This window comes from Mus musculus, chromosome 5 (genome assembly GCF_000001635.26).
Source record: "Mus musculus strain C57BL/6J chromosome 5, GRCm38.p6 C57BL/6J".
NCBI lineage: Eukaryota > Metazoa > Chordata > Mammalia > Rodentia > Muridae > Mus > Mus musculus.
The window spans coordinates 91,625,986-91,633,842 of NC_000071.6; positions in this window are offsets into that span (position 1 = coordinate 91,625,986).

A 7,857-nucleotide genomic window follows, 5' to 3' on the forward strand; every position below is an offset into this window, starting at 1 on the left:
TGAGGATTAATGAAATTGTGTATACAGTGTTTTCAGTTTCTGGAGAAAAACTATTTATGGACATTTCGAGTATTATATAGATATATAAGTGATCTCAGTTTCTTACTCACTGTTATACTGGTGTGCTGTTTTTACTTACTCTGTAAAACTACAGTTAATGTCACGGCCACCTCAGATGGCTATCAGAGCTCTGAAACTTCCCTCCCGCACACCTGACTGATGTTGAGTTAGCTGTTTTGGGGACCACAGAGGATGTCTCCCTCCAGCTGAAAAGGTGGTCCAGGACACAGGTCTCACAAACCTGCATCAGGATCCAGGTTAGCATGCCACACCTGGATGCCTCAGCACTTCCAGAAGAAGGCCTCTGACTTTCACACCCCGAGGTCTCGGAGGAGTAGATTATGATCTGATGTCATCTGCCCTTCGTCTTGCTTGCAAGGGTGCATGGTTCGATCCTATGCATCTTGAAAATGAATTTTGTGATTGGTCCAGATGCTAATTTGCACGTCGATTCACCTTCATTGCCTTTAACCTTCTTTTGAGGGCAAATGGATGTACCATTTCAACTTTGATCTCAGAAGCGTTAGTTTGTATTGACTCATTGTCACGTTGCTCTCTTGGAGTAAAGTTAGCTGACATCGTTTAAAGATGGGAAGGTGTGCAACTTCTTTGATATTTGATGACATCATATCTACATTTGTTGTAAGACATATTGCATACCAATTATAACTATGCCAATTAAAGTGGTTAAAAGCTTGTGTCTAGCTGTGGTGATTCACATTTTGAGATGGTCTATTACCCAGGCCACTGGGTTTGTTCTTATTGGTCACATTAAGTAGCTCTGACTTGTTCTTAAAGAAATTGTATCTCTCCCCCACCCCATCAATAAATAATAATTTCTGTAGCGCAGGAAGGTCGCTCTGATCTTGAAACAGGCTGGGAAGCTGCCAGCGTTGAACAAACCTTCTGAGCAGTGATTTCACTCCCAAATATTCTGTGTACCTCATCCAGCAGAGGTGCGAGCAAACATTTCGATTCAATGAGTGAGACGGTAAGCATAGTCAAGTCACATTAAAACACATTGGCATTAGCAGTACATGTGGTGTTTGCTCCACTCCGTTCCAAACAAAATTAAATTCAGCATATTCATCCTTATCTGACAGCTAATTAGCAGGCAATTTCAACCATCCAAAGTATAATTTCAACCCCAAGAAGCTAACCAAATATTATTTTGATTTTGAAGAAAATAGCCACGGCAGATCCAATGCAGTCTGTTCAATGGGGAGGAGGGAACCAGCTGCAAACTGGGGGTTGGGGGAAGTTTTATTTCCACTTTTTCTTTTTTTAACCTTGAGACAGAGCCTAATAGCGTCCTAGCAGGTTTTGAACTCACTACGTAGCCAAAGCTGGCCTTGAGCTTCTAATCCTCTATCACCACTTCAGAAGTGTTAGCATGATAGCCAAAGACCACCTAGGCATTACTGACTAAATGATGAATGTATACTAAGACTGGGTTGGTTTGTTTAGTTGTCTGGCTACCAGTAACACAACATCAAAGACTTGCTAGGGGTTCTTAAGGAATGGCTTCCAAACGTGGAACAAGCCCCTTCTATTGATTGTTCTGGGTGACATAATCTGAATATGCATCCCTCAAAGGCTGTGTATTGAGGGTCTGGTCTCCTGTCTGTGGTACTACTGGAGGTTATTGTGAGATCTTTGTGAAGTGGGGGTCCAGTAGAAGGAAATTAGGTCATTGATTTGGGGGGACCCTTCTCTGTCTTGGGATTTTCAGCTGCAAGAGGTGAGCGTCTTCCTCTGCTTACCACTCCCATCACTGTCCCATGAGAAACAGGACCATGGGCTGACACCTCTGAAAACATAAACCAAGGCAAAGCTTTTCCTGATCAGCTGTTTCACTCTGACAAGCAACGGACCCATGAGTCGTGACCTCTTGAAGACCTACCTTGGGCACAAAAGCAACAGGAGATTCCTATTTGATGTTTCTCAGGCCCTAAAGATACCTTTCTAGAGGACTTAATTTCAGTTCCCAACACCCTTGATAAGTAGCACACAACTGCCTATAACTCTGGCTCCAGGGCACCTGACACTTCCTTCTGGTTTCTTTGGCCAACTGCACTCACATGCACACACACACACACAATTTTTAAAGATAGCCATTTATAAACAGTGAAAAATAAAAAAAGATAACCATTTCATAAAATTAATGATCATAAGATAAAACAAATACATAAATAAAATAAATAAATTGTTGAGCTATTTAAATTTTTTAAAGGCTTTCCTGAATGGAGATAGTAAGAACGTGCTTTAAATTTAAAAGTAATCAGACGCCTAATGAGAATATATAGCTAGGCTAGGGTGCTGACTCAGTCAGCAAAGTACTTGCTGTGTAAGCGTGAGAACCTGAACCTGGTTCCCAGCACCCACGTAAAAGCTGTGAATGGTGGTGATGTCTGTAACTCTGGAGCTGGAGGTCAGGGACAGGGGGATCCTGAAGGTATGCTGGATAGTCAGTCTAGCAAAAATGGTTCATAGAGAGTCAGAGGACAGGGGGAAAGAAGGGGGAGGAGGAGGGGAGAAGAAGAGGAGGGGGGAAGGAGAAAGGGAGAGGAGGAGGGGGAAAGAGGAAGATGAGGAGAAAAGGGAGGGGAGAGAGAGAGAGAGAGAGAGAGAGAGAGAGAGAGAGAGAGAGAGAGAGAGAGAGAGAGAGACCTTGTCTCCAAAAGTAAGATGAAGAGTGATAGAGAAAGATACCGGACAACAACCTCTGACTTCCTCCTGCATTTAAACACACGTAAGCACACACAGGTACACCCGTAAACTAGACATTAACACACAAAGAATGTGTAGCATTAACACACTCTTTTTTGTTTTTTTGTTTTTGTTTTTGTTTTGTTTTTCGAGGCAGGTTTCCCTGTATAGCCCTGGCTGTCCTGAAACTCATTTTGTAGACCAGGCTGGCTTCGAACTTGCATTAACACACTCCTAAGTTCTAATGTCCAAATCAATATCTTTCCTTATGTGACAATTTGTCAACACTAAATCATGATCTTTTCAAGTATTTAGTATCCAATCTAAAACAGTTTACACATCTACAATTGGATAGTTAACATTTGAGCTTTGTGAGAGAGCACTGAATCAAAAGGCACTGGTCTTGTGGAAGGAAAGCTTCAAGAGGTGACATCGCACCCTTAAAGGATCTCATCTTTGTCCAGGGCAGAGCCAGCTACATTCACTTCACCAGAACATCTCACTGCATGATAACAGCATCAGTTTGTATCAACAAATGCAGTCCGTTTCTCTGTGAACCAATAAACTGAGTGGTTACAATACATTGGGTAGCTGAGATGCTGGTGGGGCTTGTCTATGTTAGCTTTAGAGGTCATACTCCCTTTCTCATGCAAATGCTAAGATGTGAAGCTTATTCATCAATACACTAAATCTGTCCACATGCTCAGTGATGGATAACATGAACTAGCCTTCCCGATAGTTTAAGTTTAGTTACTGTCAGGGTTGGGACTCAAACCAACTGTCTGCCATCAGAGCTCTTTCCACACAAGAGACTAAGCCTAACCCTGCCACCTCCTGCTAACACGGGACTTTCCAGCCCTTGAACCGGCCCCCCTAAGCTATTTTGAGCAATCTCAAGGGGTCTGGCATGTGGCCAACAACAAGCCTGGTCAGCTCCCCAGCACATGTTCCCTTCCTGGCACTGTCACCTTTGTGCTAACTCCTGCTGTCTGCCAAGCTATCTTCTCTAGGGGGAAACTACTTGCCCTCCTGTACTGAGAGGACACCAGCACAGGGCCGTGGGCTCTTGAAATCCAGTATAAACTTTTTCGTTTCCCTGATATCCATGGGAATCCTATCTGAGTCCCCAGCAGAGTCACTCCTGATACTACCCAAAGGTACACCATTGTGTCAGCTTGTCCTCCCTTAGAACAGTAATGATACTGTTTCCTTACTTAGCACCTACCATGAGCCACATACTGTTTTTGAGCACTGGATTCGAGCTTAACATCCCTGTGAGGCAGATATTATTAATATCTCCCATAGTATGGATGAAGAAGCTAAGGGCCAAACGTGTTATTTTAGAAAAATAGCCTGTGGACACAGGTGGCAGGGTGGTCAGGCAGAGGAAGTGTTGACCCATGGTCTTCAGAATCGATGCTCTGTGGCCCTTCCAGGCAGAATCCTCATCCCATGACAGATATCTGGGTACCTGTACTCTGCCAGCCATCAGACAGGTCTACCTATGTGGGATAGCCTGCAGCTAGAGCTGGGTACTCAGCATGAAAGCAAGGTCCTCCCTATAGCAAAGGGTTCTACAGAGGCCCTACACAGTAATTCTTGCTCTTGGCGATGCTTTGGGTCTTTTGAAGGCAGCACAATCCCCAGGGCTGGTCACTTGGCAGTTTCTGTGGTGTCTCTGCCTACATCCTATTCTTGTGCTCAAGGTCACAGTGTATTTCTACATAGAGTGGAAACACATATAGTAACACAACACCTCAGGCTAGGAACGCTGGGAGGAGGTCCATTTTGACTCACACTTCTTGAGATAACATGGTCAAGGCGCCACATTGGGTGATAACCTTCATACTCAGTCTCGCCATCTCATAAGGTATCATATGGCAAAAGACAAGGAGTGTGTGTGTGTGTGTGTGTGTGTGTGTGTGTGTGTGTGTGTGTTCTAGTCTCTTCTTCAAAAGGCAGCAACATTCAGTTATGAGGGCTCAATACTAGTGACTTCCTCTAATCCTGATCACCTCCCCTAGGCCCTACCTAGAAACATAGACAGATTGTGTATACTATCACTATACAACGTCATAAAGAGGAGTAAATCTCACCATGGGTTCTGAAGGGCAAATCCGTTGGGGTATAATAGTTTGGATCTCAAATGCTCTGCAAAGGCTTGCCTGTTAAAGCTTGACCCCTAAAATTGCACTTTAGAAAAATGGTTGACTCGAGACTCGAGCCCCGGGCTACCTTGCCAGCAGAGTCTTGCCCAACACCCGCAAGGGTCCACACAGGACTCCCCACGGGACCCTAAGACCTCTGGTGAGTGGACCACAGTGCCTGCCCCAATCCAATCGCGCGGAACTCGAGACTGCGGTACATAGGGAAGCAGGCTACCCGGGCCTGATCTGGGGCACAAGTCCCTTCCGCTCGACTCGAGACTCGAGCCCCGGGCTACCTTGCCAGCAGAGTCTTGCCCAACACCCGCAAGGGTCCACACGGGACTCCCCACGGGACCCTAAGACCTCTGGTGAGTGGATCACAGTGCCTGCCCCAATCCAATCGCACGGAACTTGAGACTGCGGTACATAGGGAAGCAGGCTACCCGGGCCTGATCTGGGGCACAAGTCCCTTCCGCTCGACTCGAGACTCGAGCCCCGGGCTACCTTGACAGCAGTCTTGCCCAACACCCGCAAGGGCCCACACGGGACTCCCCACGGGACCCTAAGACCTCTGGTGAGTGGAACACAGCGCCTACCCCAATCCAATCGCGTGGAACTTGAGACTGCGGTACATAGGGAAGCAGGCTACCCGGGCTTGATCTGGGGCACAAACCCCTTCCACTCCACTCGAGCCCCGGCTACCTTGCCAGCTGAGTCGCCTGACACCCGCAAGGGCCCACACAGGATTCCACACGTGATCCTAAGACCTCTAGTGAGTGGAACACAACTTCTGCCAGGAGTCTGGTTCGAACACCAGATATCTGGGTACCTGCCTTGCAAGAAGAGAGCTTGCCTGCAGAGAATACTCTGCCCACTGAAACTAAGGAGAGTGCTACCCTCCAGGTCTGCTCATAGAGGCTAACAGAGTCACCTGAAGAACAAGCTCTTAACAGTGACAACTAAAACAGCTAGCTTCAGAGATTACCAGATGGCGAAAGGCAAACGTAAGAATCCTACTAACAGAAATCAAGACCACTCACCATCATCAGAACGCAGCACTCCCACCCCACCTAGTCCTGGGCACCCCAACAAAACCGAAAATCTAGACCCAGATTTAAAAACATTTCTCATGATGATGATAGAGGACATCAAAAAGGACTTTCATAAGTCACTTAAAGATTTACAGGAGAGCACTGCTAAAGAGTTACAGGCTCTTAAAGAAAAGCAGGAAAACACAGCCAAACAGGTGATGGAAATGAACAAAACCATACTAGAACTAAAAGGGGAAGTAGACACAATAAAGAAAACCCAAAGCGAGGCAACGCTGGAGATAGAAACCCTAGGAAAGAGATCTGGAACCATAGATGCGAGCATCAGCAACAGAATACAAGAAATGGAAGAGAGAATCTCAGGTGCAGAAGATTCCATAGAGAACATCGACACAACAGTCAAAGAAAATACAAAATGCAAAAGGATCCTAACTCAAAACATCCAGGTAATCCAGGATACAATGAGAAGACCAAACCTACGGATAATAGGAATTGATGAGAATGAAGATTTTCAACTTAAAGGGCCAGCTAATATCTTCAACAAAATAATAGAAGAAAACTTCCCAAACATAAAAAAAGAGATGCCCATGATCATACAAGAAGCATACAGAACTCCAAATAGACTGGACCAGAAAAGAAATTCCTCCCGACACATAATAATCAGAACAACAAATGCACTAAATAAAGATAGAATATTAAAAGCAGTAAGGGAGAAAGGTCAAGTAACATATAAAGGAAGGCCTATCAGAATTACACCAGACTTTTCACCAGAGACTATGAAAGCCAGAAGAGCCTGGACAGATGTTATACAGACACTAAGAGAACACAAATGCCAGCCCAGGCTACTATACCCGGCCAAACTCTCAATTACCATAGATGGAGAAACCAAAGTATTCCACGACAAAACCAAGTTCACACAATATCTTTCCACGAATCCAGCCCTTCAAAGGATAATAACAGAAAAGAAGCAATACAAGGACGGAAATCACGCCCTAGAACAACCAAGAAAGTAATCATTCAACAAACCAAAAAGAAGACAGCCACAAGAACAGAATGCCAACTCTAACAACAAAAATAAAAGGGAGCAACAATTACTTTTCCTTAATATCTCTTAATATCAATGGACTCAATTCCCCAATAAAAAGACATAGACTAACAGACTGGCTACACAAACAGGACCCAACTTTCTGCTGCTTACAGGAAACCCATCTCAGGGAAAAAGACAGACACTACCTCAGAGTGAAAGGCTGGAAAACAATTTTCCAAGCAAATGGACTGAAGAAACAAGCTGGAGTAGCCATTTTAATATCGGATAAAATCGACTTCCAACCCAAAGTTATCAAAAAAGACAAGGAGGGACACTTCATACTCATCAAAGGTAAAATCCTCCAAGAGGAACTCTCAATTCTGAATATCTACGCACCAAATGCAAGGGCAGCCACATTCATTAGAGACACTTTAGTAAAGCTCAAAGCATACATTGCACCTCACACAATAATAGTGGGAGACTTCAACACACCACTTTCTTCAAAGGACAGATCGTGGAAACAGAAACTAAACAGGGACACAGTGAAACTAACAGAAGTTATGAAACAAATGGACCTGACAGATATCTACAGAACATTTTATCCTAAAACAAAAGGATATACCTTCTTCTCAGCACCTCACGGGACCTTCTCCAAAATTGACCATATAATTGGTCACAAAACAGGCCTCAATAGATACAAAAATATTGAAATTGTCCCATGTATCCTATCAGACCACCATGGCCTAAGACTGATCTTCAATAACAACATAAATAATGGAAAGCCAACATTCACGTGGAAACTGAATAACACTCTTCTCAATGATACCTTGGTCAAGGAAGGAATAAAGAAAGAAATTAAAGACTT